This window comes from Schistocerca gregaria, unplaced genomic scaffold (genome assembly GCF_023897955.1).
Source record: "Schistocerca gregaria isolate iqSchGreg1 unplaced genomic scaffold, iqSchGreg1.2 ptg000077l, whole genome shotgun sequence".
Classification (NCBI taxonomy): domain Eukaryota; kingdom Metazoa; phylum Arthropoda; class Insecta; order Orthoptera; family Acrididae; genus Schistocerca; species Schistocerca gregaria.
In genome coordinates, this window is record NW_026061710.1 from 9,168,896 (window position 1) to 9,183,648 (window position 14,753).

The 14,753-nt window shown below is 46.6% G+C and overlaps 1 non-coding gene across 1 annotated transcript; it reads left to right on the forward strand.

Annotated features, from left to right (window-relative positions):
* The first annotated feature begins 230 nt into the window (after window positions 1–230).
* Trnai-aau (transfer RNA isoleucine (anticodon AAU)) lies at window positions 231–302 on the forward strand. Its single transcript has one exon. It is a non-coding gene; the product is annotated as a tRNA-Ile (tRNA).
* Window positions 303–14,753: the final 14,451 nt, after the last annotated feature.

Genomic DNA, 14,753 nt, shown 5'->3' on the forward strand with positions numbered 1-14,753 from the left:
AAACTGTATTTGAAGGTGAAGGTTATTTTGTAGACATGTGTGAAAGACATGTTCTGAAATGCAAGTGTTGTGGTTTGGAGAGCACATCGGTTACGTGTCAGATGTGTAGCCAAGCAGTAATTTGTCGCCATAGCTGCAAATATTAGCCGGTAATATGAAGTGTTGTCAGCTAAAGTCTGATGATGCAGACGACCGTAAGGACGAAGTACCCAAGAGTACCGCTAGGCCGCGCCTCTTTAGCTCAGTGGTAGAGCACTGGTCTAATAAACCAGTGGTCGTAAGTTCCATCCTCACAGGAGAAAGATGAATTTTGGAAATCAGTTGCCCGTCGTGGCCGTATAGCAAACAGTACCTGTGATGACGAACAATTTACGACAGGCGTTTTTTTAAGAATTACTCTCAGATGCGATTAAGGCGAATGGCGCAGATAAAGCATTTGCCAAAGCGGTACAGCATAAGGTGGGACGAGGCAGTCTGAATTACATTTTATAGATGTATTTCTCACATATCTCAGAGCCTCTCGCGATATTCGTCGTCGTCGTCGTCGCCGCCGCCGCTTCTGCAGAAGTAGCAAATGGCAATCGTAGCAAATGCGGCGAGGGGCGCCCTGCCTTCGATTCCGAATGCACAAAGTGTGTGGTCTTGTTTCTCAGTCTATATTTGGTCGGTCACGTCAGAGGTTGAATGTAACGAATGGGTGGGAAAGAGCAAGGGGCAGCGGGTGTGTAGAACGAAAACACAAATCCTCAGGGGTGTGTGCGTTTCGAGATGAGTCGTATACATGTAATTTGGTCGTCAGTGACCGTGTGGCCTAATGGATAAGGCGTCGGACTTCGGATCTGAAGATTACAGGTTCGAATGCTGTCACGCTTGTGTTTTTCCAGTTCTGAAAAAGAAACATTACGTTTTAATGTAGCAATTGAGCAGTACGAAACCGTCTGAATGTTGCTGTTGACCATTTTTTGCTTGGAGATGCTCTTGAGCTTGAAACACACACAACAAGACCGGTGTTAACTAGCGAAATGGTCGGCAGATTGCCGACACAGCGAGTTTTGACTATCACTTGCACATCTAAAAGAACGTCGGAATGTAACTCGTTCGGCTTTTGAGTCACATAAAGTATGTGTGTTAATTTTGACGCCACTAGCTCTGCTTGTTGTCATGCAATTTCTTTACCTCTCAGAAATGATTATGACATAAAAGTGAAGTACGTGACGAGTGTGACGTTAGGAAAACATTAGGCAGCATGGAGAGATTCTGTATGGGACCACCCAACCCAAACGAGTACTGTGTGACGTGCTACCCGGCAGGTATTCACCGAGGTAGCCGGCTAGCTCAGTCGGTAGAGCGTCAGACTCTTAATCCCAGGGTCGTGGGTTCGAGCCAGACACTGGGCGGAACGGAATTTTGTTCCGCTGCAGGTGTAAATTACCGTTTTTCTGATTAACGAGATTTAATGGAAATAGCAACTTTAAACTTTGCCTACGTCTCTGTCAGTCGCAAGGAAACTGTATTTGAAGGTGTAGATGATTTTGTAGACATGTGTGAAAGACATGTTCTGAAATGCAAGTGTTGTGGTTTGGAGAGCACATCGGTTACGTGTCAGATGTGTAGCCAAGCAGTAATTTGTCGCCATAGCTGCAAATATTAGCCGGTAATATGAAGTGTTGTCAGCTAAAGTCTGATGATGCAGACGACCGTAAGGACGAAGTACCCAAGAGTACCGCTAGGCCGCGCCTCTTTAGCTCAGTGGTAGAGCACTGGTCTAATAAAGCAGCGGTCGTAAGTTCCATCCTCACAGGAGAAAGATGAATTTCGGAAATCAGTTGCGCGTCGTGGCCGTATAGCAAACAGTACTTGTGATGACGAACAATTAGCGACAGGCGTTTTTTTAAGATTTAATCTCAGATGTGATTAAGGCGAATGGCGCAGATAAAGCAGTTGCCTAAAGCGGTACAGCATAAGGTGGGACGAGGCAGTCTGAATTACATTTTATAGATGTATTTCTCACATATCTCAGAGCCTCTCGCGATCTTCGTCGTCGTCGCCGCCACTTCTGCAGAAGTAGCAAATGGCCATCGTAGCAAATGCGGCGAGGGGCGCCCTGCCTTCGATTCCGAATGCACAAAGTGTGTGGTCTTGTTTCTCAGTCTATATTTGGTCGGTCTCGTCAGAGGTTGAATGTAACGAATGGGTGGGAAAGAGCAAGGGGCAGCGGCTGTGTAGAACGAAAACACAAATCCTCAGGGGTGTGAGCGTTTCGAGATGAGTCGTATACATGTAAATGTTGGTCGTCAGTGACCGTGTGGCCTAATGGATAAGGCGTCGGACTTCGGATCTGAAGAATACAGGTTAGAGGGCTGTCACGCTTGTGTTTTTCCAGTTCTGAAAAAGAAACATACCGTTTTAATGTAGCAATTGAGCAGTGCGAAACCGTCTGAATGTTGCTGTTGACCATTTTTTGCTTGGAGATGCTCTTGAGCTTGAAACACACACAACAAGACCGGTGTTAACTAGCGAAATGGTCGGCAGAGTGCCGACACAGCGAGTTTTGACTATCACTTGCACATCTAAAACAACGTCGGAAAGTAACTCGTTCGGCTTTTGAGTCACATAAAGTATGTGTGTTAATTTTGATGCCACTAGCTCTGCTTGTTGTCATGCAATTTCTTTGCCTCTCAGAAATGATTATGACATAAAAGTGAAGTACGTGACGAGTGTGACGTTAGGAAAACTTTAGGCAGCATGGAGAGATTCTGTATGGGACCACCCAACCCAAACGAGTACTGTGTGACATGCTACCTGGCAAGTATTCACAGAGGTAGCTGGCTAGCTCAGTCGGTAGAGCGTCAGACTCTTAATCCCAGGGTCGTGGGTTCGAGCCAGACGCTGGGCGGGACATAATTTTGTTCCGCTGCAGGTGTAAATTACCGTTTTTCTGATTAACGAGATTTAATGGAAATAGCAACTTTAAACTTTGCCTACGTCTCTGTCAGTCGCAAGGAAACTGTATTTGAAGGTGAAGGTGATTTTGTAGACATGTGTGAAAGACATGTTCTGAAATGCAAGTGTTGTGGTTTGGAGAGCACATCGGTTACGTGTCAGATGTGTAGCCAAGCAGTAATTTGTCGCCATAGCTGCAAATATTAGCCGGTAATATGAAGTGTTGTCAGCTAAAGTCTGATGATGCAGACGACCGTAAGGACGAAGTACCCAAGAGTACCGCTAGGCCGCGCCTCTTTAGCTCAGTGGTAGAGCACTGGTCTAATAAACCAGGGGTCGTAAGTTCCATCCTCACAGGAGAAAGATGAATTTTGGAAATCAGTTGCGCGTCGTGGCCGTATAGCAAACAGTACCTGTGATGACGAACAATTAGCGACAGGCGTTTTTTTAAGAATTACTCTCAGATGCGATTAAGGCGAATGGCGCAGATAAAGCATTTGCCAAAGCGGTACAGCATAAGGTGGGACGAGGCAGTCTGAATTACATTTTATAGATGTATTTCTCACATATCTCAGAGCCTCTCGCGATATTCGTCGTCGTCGTCGTCGTCGTCGTCGTCGCCGCCGCCGCCGCCGCCGCCGCTTCTGCAGAAGTAGCAAATGGCAATCGTAGCAAATGCGGCGAGGGTGCCCTGCCTTCGATTCCGAATGCACAAAGTGTGTGGTCTTGTTTCTCAGTCTATATTTGGTCGGTCACGTCAGAGGTTGAATGTAACGAATGGGTGGGAAAGAGCAAGGGGCAGCGGCTGTGTAGAACGAAAACACAAATCCTCAGGGGTGTGAGCGTTTCGAGATGAGTCGTATACGTGTAAATGTTGGTCGTCAGTGACCGTGTGGCCTAATGGATAAGGCGTCGGACTTCGGATCTGAAGATTACAGGTTAGAGGGCTGTCACGCTTGTGTTTTTCCAGTTCTGAAAAAGAAACATACCGTTTTAATGTAGCAATTGAGCAGTGCGAAACCGTCTGAATGTTGCTGTTGACCATTTTTTGCTTGGAGATGCTCTTGAGCTTGAAACACACACAACAAGACCGGTGTTAACTAGCGAAATGGTCGGCAGAGTGCCGACACAGCGAGTTTTGACTATCACTTGCACATCTAAAACAACGTCGGAAAGTAACTCGTTCGGCTTTTGAGTCACATAAAGTATGTGTGTTAATTTTGATGCCACTAGCTCTGCTTGTTGTCATGCAATTTCTTTGCCTCTCAGAAATGATTATGACATAAAAGTGAAGTACGTGACGAGTGTGACGTTAGGAAAACATTAGGCAGCATGGAGAGATTCTTTATGGGACCACCCAACCCAAACGAGTACTGTGTGACATGCTACCTGGCAAGTATTCACAGAGGTAGCTGGCTAGCTCAGTCGGTAGAGCGTCAGACTCTTAATCCCAGGGTCGTGGGTTCGAGCCAGACGCTGGGCGGGACAGAATTTTGTTCCGCTGCAGATGTAAATTACCGTTTTTCTGATTAACGAGATTTAATGGAAATAGCAACTTTAAACTTTGCCTACGTCTCTGTCAGTCGCAAGGAAACTGTATTTGAAGGTGAAGGTGATTTTGTAGACATGTGTGAAAGACATGTTCTGAAATGCAAGTGTTGTGGTTTGGAGAGCACATCGGTTACGTGTCAGATGTGTAGCCAAGCAGTAATTTGTCGCCATAGCTGCAAATATTAGCCGGTAATATGAAGTGTTGTCAGCTAAAGTCTGATGATGCAGACGACCGTAAGGACGAAGTACCCAAGAGCACCGCTAGGCCGCGCCTCTTTAGCTCAGTGGTAGAGCACTGGTCTAATAAACCAGGGGTCGTAAGTTCCATCCTCACAGGAAAAAGATGAATTTTGGAAATCAGTTGCGCGTCGTGGCCGTATAGCAAACAGTACCTGTGATGACGAACAATTAGCGACAGGCGTTTTTTTAAGAATTACTCTCAGATGCGATTAAGGCGAATGGCGCAGATAAAGCATTTGCCAAAGCGGTACAGCATAAGGTGGGACGAGGCAGTCTGAATTACATTTTATAGATGTATTTCTCACATATCTCAGAGCCTCTCGCGATATTCGTCGTCGTCGTCGTCGTCGTCGTCGTCGCCGCCGCCGCTTCTGCAGAAGTAGCAAATGGCAATCGTAGCAAATGCGGCGAGGGGCGCCCTGCCTTCGATTCCGAATGCACAAAGTGTGTGGTCTTGTTTCTCAGTCTATATTTGGTCGGTCACGTCAGAGGTTGAATGTAACGAATGGGTGGGAAAGAGCAAGGGGCAGCGGCTGTGTAGAACGAAAACACAAATCCTCAGGGGTGTGAGCGTTTCGAGATGAGTCGTATACATGTAAATGTTGGTCGTCAGTGACCGTGTGGCCTAATGGATAAGGCGTCGGACTTCGGATCTGAAGATTACAGGTTCGAATGCTGTCACGCTTGTGTTTTTCCAGTTCTGAAAAAGAAACATACCGTTTTAATGTAGCAATTGAGCAGTGCGAAACCGTCTGAATGTTGCTGTTGACCATTTTTTGCTTGGAGATGCTCTTGAGCTTGAAACACACACAACAAGACCGGTGTTAACTAGCGAAATGGTCGGCAGAGTGCCGACACAGCGAGTTTTGACTATCACTTGCACATCTAAAACAACGTCGGAAAGTAACTCGTTCGGCTTTTGAGTCACATAAAGTATGTGTGTTAATTTTGACGCCACTAGCTCTGCATGTTGTCATGCAATTTCTTTACCTCTCAGAAATGATTATGACATAAAAGTGAAGTACGTGACGAGTGTGACGTTAGGAAAACATTAGGCAGCATGGAGAGATTCTGTATGGGACCACCCAACCCAAACGAGTACTGTGTGACGTGCTACCTGGCAAGTATTCACAGAGGTAGCCGGCTAGCTCAGTCGGTAGAGCGTCAGACTCTTAATCCCAGGGTCGTGGGTTCGAGCCAGACGCTGGGCGAAACGGAATTTTGTTCCGCTGCAGGTGTAAATTACCGTTTTTCTGATTAACGAGATTTAATGGAAATAGCAACTTTAAACTTTGCCTACGTCTCTGTCAGTCGCAAGGAAACTGTATTTGAAGGTGAAGGTGATTTTGTAGACATGTGTGAAAGACATGTTCTGAAATGCAAGTGTTGTGGTTTGGAGAGCACATCGGTTACGTGTCAGATGTGTAGCCAAGCAGTAATTTGTCGCCATAGCTGCAAATATTAGCCGGTAATATGAAGTGTTGTCAGCTAAAGTCTGATGATGCAGACGACCGTAAGGACGAAGTACCCAAGAGTACCGCTAGGCCGCGCCTCTTTAGCTCAGTGGTAGAACACTGGTTTAATAAACCAGGGGTCGTAAGTTCCATCCTCACAGGAAAAAGATGAATTTTGGAAATCAGTTGCGCGTCGTGGCCGTATAGCAAACAGTACCTGTGATGACGAACAATTAGCGACAGGCGTTTTTTTAAGATTTACTCTCAGATGTGATTAAGGCGAATGGCGCAGATAAAGCATTTGCCAAAGCGGTACAGCATAAGGTGGGACGAGGCAGTCTGAATTACATTTTATAGATGTATTTCTCACATATCTCAGAGCCTCTCGCGATCTTCGTCGTCGTCGTCGTCGTCGTCGTCGTCGTCGTCGTCGTCGCCGCCGCCGCCGCTTCTGCAGAAGTAGCAAATGGCCATCGTAGCAAATGCGGCGAGGGACGCCCTGCCTTCGATTCCGAATGCACAAAGTGTGTGGTCTTTTTTCTCAGTCTATATTTGGTTGGTCACGTCAGAGGTTGAATGTAACGAATGGGTGGGAAAGAGCAAGGGGCAGCGGCTGTGTAGAACGAAAACACAAATCCTCAGGGGTGTGAGCGTTTCGAGATGAGTCGTATACATGTAAATGTTGGTCGTCAGTGACCGTGTGGCCTAATGGATAAGGCGTCGGACTTCGGCTCTGAAGATTACACGTTAGAATGCTGTCACGCTTGTGTTTTTCCAGTTCTGAAAAAGAAACATACCGTTTCAAGTTAGCAATTGAGCAGTACGAAACCGTCTGAATGTTGCTGTTGACCATTTTTTGCTGGGATATGCTCTTGAGCTTGAAACACACACAGCAAGACCGGTGTTAACTAGCGAAATGGTCGGCAGAGTGCCGACACCGCGAGTTTTGACTGGCACTTGCACATCTAAAACAACGTCGGAAAGTAACTCGTTCGGCTTTTGAATCACATAAAGTATGTGTGTTAATTTTGACGCCACTAGCTCTGCTTGTTGTCATGCAATTTCTTTGCCTCTCAGAAATGATTATGACATAAAAGTTAAGTACGTGACGAGTGTGACGTTAGGAAAACATTAGGCAGCATGGAGAGATGCTGTATGGGACCACCCAACCCAAACGAGTACTGTGTGACGTGCTACCCGGCAAGTATTCACCGAGGTAGCCGGCTATCTCAGTCGGTAGAGCGTCAGACACTTAATCCCTGGGTCGTGGGTTCGAGCCAGACGCTGGGCGAAACGGAATTTTGTTCCGCTGCAGGTGTAAATTACCGTTTTTCTGATTAACGAGATTTAATGGAAATAGCAACTTTAAACTTTGCCTACGTCTCTGTCAGTCGCAAGGAAACTGTATTTGAAGGTGAAGGTGATTTTGTAGACATGTGTAAAAGACATGTTCTGAAATGCAAGTGTTGTGGTTTGGAGAGCACATCGGTTACGTGTCAGATGTGTAGCCAAGCAGTAATTTGTCGCCATAGCTGCAAATATTAGCCGATAATATGAATTGTTGTCAGCTTAAGTCTGATGATGCAGACGACCGTAAGGACGAAGTACCCAAGAGTACCACTAGGCCGCGCCTCTTTAGCTCAGTGGTAGAGCACTGGTCTAATAAAGCAGGGGTCGTAAGTTCCATCCTCACAGGAGAAAGATGAATTTTGGAAATCAGTTGCGCGTCGTGGCCGTATAGCAAACAGTACCTGTGATGACGAACAATTAGCGACAGGCGTTTTTTTAAGATTTACTCTCAGATGTGATTAAGGCGAATGGCGCAGATAAAGCATTTGCCAACGGGTACAGCATAAGGTGGGACGAGGCAGTCTGAATTACATTTTATAGATGTATTTCTCACATATCTCAGAGCCTCTCGCGATCTTCGTCGTCGTCGTCGTCGTCGTCGTCGTCGTCGTCGTCGTCGTCGTCGTCGTCGTCGTCGTCGTCGTCGTCGCCGCCGCCGCCGCCGCTTCTGCAGAAGTAGAAAATGGCCATCGTAGCAAATGCGGCGAGGGACGCCCTGCCTTCGATTCCGAATGCACAAAGTGTGTGGTCTTGTTTCTCAGTCTATATTTGGTCGGTCACGTCAGAGGTTGAATGTAACGAATGGGTGGGAAAGAGCAAGGGGCAGCGGCTGTGTAGAACGAAAACACAAATCCTCAGGGGCGTGAGCGTTTCGAGATGAGTCGTATACATGTAAATGTTGGTCGTCAGTGACCGTGTGGCCTAATGGATAAGGCGTCGGACTTCGGCTCTGAAGATTACAGGTTCGAATGCTGTCACGCTTGTGTTTTTCCAGTTCTGAAAAAGAAACATACCGTTTTAAGTTAGCGATTGAGCAGTACGAAACCGTCTGAATGTTGCTGTTGACCATTTTTTGCTTGGATATGCTCTTGAGCTTGAAACACACACAGCAAGACCGGTGTTAACTAGCGAAATGGTCGGCAGAGTGCCGACACCGCGAGTTTTGACTGGCACTTGCACATCTAAAACAACGTCGGAAAGTAACTCGTTCGGCTTTTGAGTCACATAAAGTATGTGTGTTAATTTTGACGCCACTAGCTCTGCTTGTTGTCATGCAATTTCTTTGCCTCTCAGAAATGATTATGACATAAAAGTTAAGTACGTGACGAGTGTGACGTTAGGAAAACATTAGGCAGCATGGAGAGATGCTGTATGGGACCACCCAACCCAAACGAGTACTGTGTGACGTGCTACCCGGCAAGTATTCACCGAGGTAGCCGGCTATCTCAGTCGGTAGAGCGTCAGACACTTAATCCCTGGGTCGTGGGTTCGAGCCAGACGCTGGGCGAAACGGAATTTTGTTCCGCTGCAGGTGTAAATTACCGTTTTTCTGATTAACTAGATTTAATGGAAATAGCAACTTTAAACTTTGCCTACGTCTCTGTCAGTCGCAAGGAAACTGTATTTGAAGGTGAAGGTGATTTTGTAGACATGTGTAAAAGACATGTTCTGAAATGCAAGTGTTGTGGTTTGGAGAGCACATCGGTTACGTGTCAGATGTGTAGCCAAGCAGTAATTTGTCGCCATAGCTGCAAATATTAGCCGATAATATGAATTGTTGTCAGCTTAAGTCTGATGATGCAGACGACCGTAAGGACGAAGTACCCAAGAGTACCGCTAGGCCGCGCATCTTTAGCTCAGTGGTAGAGCACTGGTCTAATAAAGCAGGGGTCGTAAGTTCCATCCACACAGGAGAAAGATGAATTTTGGAAATCAGTTGCGCGTCGTGGCCGTATAGCAAACAGTACCTGTGATGACGAACAATTAGCGACAGGCGTTTTTTTAAGATTTACTCTCAGATGTGATTAAGGCGAATTTCGCAGATAAAGCATTTGCCAAAGCGGTACAGCATAAGGTGGGACGAGGCAGTCTGAATTACATTTTATAGATGTATTTCTCACATATCTCAGAGCCTCTCGCGATCTTCGTCGTCGTCGTCGTCGTCGTCGTCGTCGTCGTCGTCGTCGTCGTCGCCGCCGCCGCCGCTTCTGCAGAAGTAGCAAATGGCCATCGTAGCAAATGCGGCGAGGGACGCCATGCCTTCGATTCCGAATGCACAAAGTGTGTGGTCTGGTTTCTCAGTCTATATTTGGTCGGTCACGTCAGATGTTGAATGTAACGAATGGGTGGGAAAGAGCAAGGGGCAGCGGCTGTGCAGAACGAAAACACAAATCCTCAGGGGTGTGAGCGTTTCGAGATGAGTCGTATACATGTAAATGTTAGTCGTCAGTGACCGTGTGGCCTAATGGATAAGGCGTCGGACTTCGGCTCTGAAGATTACAGGTTCGAATGCTGTCACGCTTGTGTTTTTCCAGTTCTGAAAAAGAAACATACCGTTTTAATGTAGCAATTGAGCAGTACGAAACCGTCTGAATGTTGCTGTTGACCATTTTTTGCTTGGATATGCTCTTGAGCTTGAAACACACACAGCAAGACCGGTGTTAACTAGCGAAATGGTCGGCAGAGTGCCGACACCGCGAGTTTTGACTGGCACTTGCACATCTAAAACAACGTCGGAAAGTAACTCGTTCGGCTTTTGAATCACATAAAGTATGTGTGTTAATTTTGACGCCACTAGCTCTGCTTGTTGTCATGCAATTTCTTTGCCTCTCAGAAATGATTATGACATAAAAGTTAAGTACGTGACGAGTGTGACGTTAGGAAAACATTAGGCAGCATGGAGAGATGCTGTATGGGACCACCCAACCCAAACGAGTACTGTGTGACGTGCTACCCGGCAAGTATTCACCGAGGTAGCCGGCTATCTCAGTCGGTAGAGCGTCAGTCACTTAATCCCTGGGTCGTGGGTTCGAGCCAGACGCTGGGCGAAACGGAATTTTGTTCCGCTGCAGGTGTAAATTACCGTTTTTTTGATTAACGAGATTTAATGGAAATAGCAACTTTAAACTTTGCCTACGTCTCTGTCAGTCGCAAGGAAACTGTATTTGAAGGTGAAGGTGATTTTGTAGACATGTGTAAAAGACATGTTCTGAAATGCAAGTGTTGTGGTTTGGAGAGCACATCGGTTACGTGTCAGATGTGTAGCCAAGCAGTAATTTGTCGCCATAGCTGCAAATATTAGCCGATAATATGACTTGTTGTCAGCTTAAGTCTGATGATGCAGACGACCGTAAGGACGAAGTACCCAAGAGTACCGCTAGGCCGCGCCTCTTTAGCTCAGTGGTAGAGCACTGGTCTAATAAAGCAGGGGTCGTAAGTTCCCCCCTCACAGGAGAAAGATGAATTTTGGAAATCAGTTGCGCGTCGTGGCCGTATAGCAAACAGTACCTGTGATGACGAACAATTAGCGACAGGCGTTTTTTTAAGATTTACTCTCAGATGTGATTAAGGCGAATGGCGCAGATAAAGCATTTGCCAAAGCGGTACAGCATAAGGTGGGACGAGGCAGTCTGAATTACATTTTATAGATGTATTTCTCACATATCTCAGAGCCTCTCGCGATCTTCGTCGTCGTCGTCGTCGTCGTCGTCGTCGTCGTCGTCGTCGTCGTCGTCGTCGTCGTCGTCGCCGCCGCCGCCGCTTCTGCAGAAGTAGAAAATGGCCATCGTAGCAAATGCGGCGAGGGACGCCCTGCCTTCGATTCCGAATGCACAAAGTGTGTGGTCTTTTTTCTCAGTCTATATTTGGTTGGTCACGTCAGAGGTTGAATGTAACGAATGGGTGGGAAAGAGCAAGGGGCAGCGGCTGTGTAGAACGAAAACACAAATCCTCAGGGGTGTGAGCGTTTCGAGATGAGTCGTATACATGTAAATGTTGGTCGTCAGTGACCGTGTGGCCTAATGGATAAGGCGTCGGACTTCGGCTCTGAAGATTACAGGTTAGAATGCTGTCACGCTTGTGTTTTTCCAGTTCTGAAAAAGAAACATACCGTTTCAAGTTAGCAATTGAGCAGTACGAAACCGTCTGAATGTTGCTGTTGACCATTTTTTGCTTGGATATGCTCTTGACCTTGAAACACACACAGCAAGACCGGTGTTAACTAGCGAAATGGTCGGCAGAGTGCCGACACAGCGAGTTTTGACTGGCACTTGCACATCTAAAACAACGTCGGAAAGTAACTCGTTCGGCTTTTGAGTCACATAAAGTATGTGTGTTAATTTTGACGCCACTAGCTCTGCTTGTTGTCATGCAATTTCTTTGCCTCTCAGAAATGATTATGACATAAAAGTGAAGTACGTGACGAGTGTGACGTTAGGAAAACATTAGGCAGCATGGAGAGATGCTGTATGGGACCACCCAACCCAAACGAGTACTGTGTGACGTGCTACCCGGCAAGTATTCACCGAGGTAGCCGGCTATCTCAGTCGGTAGAGCGTCAGACACTTAATCCCTGGGTCGTGGGTTCGAGCCAGACGCTGGGCGAAACGGAATTTTGTTCCGCTGCAGGTGTAAATTACCGTTTTTCTGATTAACGAGATTTAATGGAAATAGCAACTTTAAACTTTGCCTACGTCTCTGTCAGTCGCAAGGAAACTGTATTTGAAGGTGAAGGTGATTTTGTAGACATGTGTAAAAGACATGTTCTGAAATGCCAGTGTTGTGGTTTGGAGAGCACATCGGTTACGTGTCAGATGTGTAGCCAAGCAGTAATTTGTCGCCATAGCTGCAAATATTAGCCGATAATATGAATTGTTGTCAGCTTAAGTCTGATGATGCAGACGACCGTAAGGACGAAGAACCCAAGAGTACCGCTAGGCCGCGCCTCTTTAGCTCAGTGGTAGAGCACTGGTCTAATAAAGCAGGGGTCGTAAGTTCCATCCTCACAGGAGAAAGATGAATTTTGGAAATCAGTTGCGCGTCGTGGCCGTATAGCAAACAGTACCTGTGATGACGAACAATTAGCGACAGGCGTTTTTTTAAGATTTACTCTCAGATGTGATTAAGGCGAATGGCGCAGATAAAGCATTTGCCAAAGCGGTACAGCATAAGGTGGGACGAGGCAGTCTGAATTACATTTTATAGATGTATTTCTCACATATCTCAGAGCCTCTCGCGATCTTCGTCGTCGTCGTCGTCGTCGTCGTCGTCGCCGCCGCCGCCGCTTCTGCAGAAGTAGAAAATGGCCAACGTAGCAAATGCGGCGAGGGACGCCCTGCCTTCGATTCCGAATGCACAAAGTGTGTGGTCTTGTTTCTCAGTCTATATTTGGTCGGTCACGTCAGAGGTTGAATGTAACGAATGGGTGGGAAAGAGCAAGGGGCAGCGGCTGTGTAGAACGAAAACACAAATCCTCAGGGGTGTGAGCGTTTCGAGATGAGTCGTATACATGTAAATGTTGGTCGTCAGTGACCGTGTGGCCTAATGGATAAGGCGTCGGACTTCGGCTCTGAAGATTACAGGTTAGAATGCTGTCACGCTTGTGTTTTTCCAGTTCTGAAAAAGAAACATACCGTTTTAATGTAGCAATTGAGCAGTACGAAACCGTCTGAATGTTGCTGTTGACCATTTTTTGCTTGGAGATGCTCTTGAGCTTGAAACACACACAGCAAGACCGGTGTTAACTAGCGAAATGGTCGGCAGAGTGCCGACACCGCGAGTTTTGACTGGCACTTGCACATCTAAAACAACGTCGGAAAGTAACTCGTTCGGCTTTTGAGTCACATAAAGTATGTGTGTTAATTTTGACGCCACTAGCTCTGCTTGTTGTCATGCAATTTCTTTGCCTCTCAGAAATGATTATGACATAAAAGTGAAGTACGTGACGAGTGTGACGTTAGGAAAACATTAGGCAGCATGGAGAGATGCTGTATGGGACCACCCAACCCAAACGAGTACTGTGTGACGTGCTACCCGGCAAGTATTCACCGAGGTAGCCGGCTACCTCAGTCGGTAGAGCGTCAGACACTTAATCCCAGGGTCGTGGGTTCGAGCCAGGCGCAGGGCGAAACGCAATTTTGTTCCGCAGCAGGTGTAAATTACTGTTTTTCTGATTAACGAGATTTAATGGAAATAGCAACTTTAAACTTTGCCTACGTCTCTGTCAGTCGCAAGGAAACTGTATTTGAAGGTGAAGGTGATTTTGTAGACATGTGTAAAAGACATGTTCTGAAATGCAAGTGTTGTGGTTTGGAGAGCACATCGGTTACGTGTCAGATGTGTAGCCAAGCAGTAATTTGTCGCCATAGCTGCAAATATTAGCCGATAATATGAATTGTTGTCAGCTAAAGTCTGATGATGCAGACGACCGTAAGGACGAAGTACCCAAGAGTACCGCTAGGCCGCGCCTCTTTAGCTCAGTGGTAGAGCACTGGTCTAATAAACCAGGGGTCGTAAGTTCCATCCTCACAGGAGAAAGATGAATTTTGGAAATCAGTTGCGCGTCGTGGCCGTATAGCAAACAGTACCTGTGATGACGAACAATTAGCGACAGGCGTTTTTTTAAGATTTACTCTCAGATGTGATTAAGGCGAATGGCGCAGATAAAGCATTTGCCAAAGCGGTACAGCATAAGGTGGGACGAGGCAGTCTGAATTACATTTTATAGATGTATTTCTCACATATCTCAGAGCCTCTCGCGATCTTCGTCGATGTCGTCGTCGTCGTCGTCGTCGTCGTCGTCGTCGTCGTCGTCGTCGTCGCCGCCGCCGCCGCTTCTGCAGAAGTAGAAAATGGCCATCGTAGCAAATGCGGCGAGGGACGCCCTGCCTTCGATTCCGAATGCACAAAGTGTGTGGTCTTGTTTCTCAGTCTATATTTGGTCGGTCACGTCAGAGGTTGAATGTAACGAATGGGTGGGAAAGAGCAAGGGGCAGCGGCTGTGTAGAACGAAAACACAAATCCTCAGGGGCGTGAGCGTTTCGAGATGAGTCGTATACATGTAAATGTTGGTCGTCAGTGACCGTGTGGCCTAATGGATAAGGCGTCGGACTTCGGCTCTGAAGATTACAGGTTAGAATGCTGTCACGCTTGTGTTTTTCCAGTTCTGAAAAAGAAACATACCGTTTTAATGTAGCAATTGAGCAGTACGAAACCGTC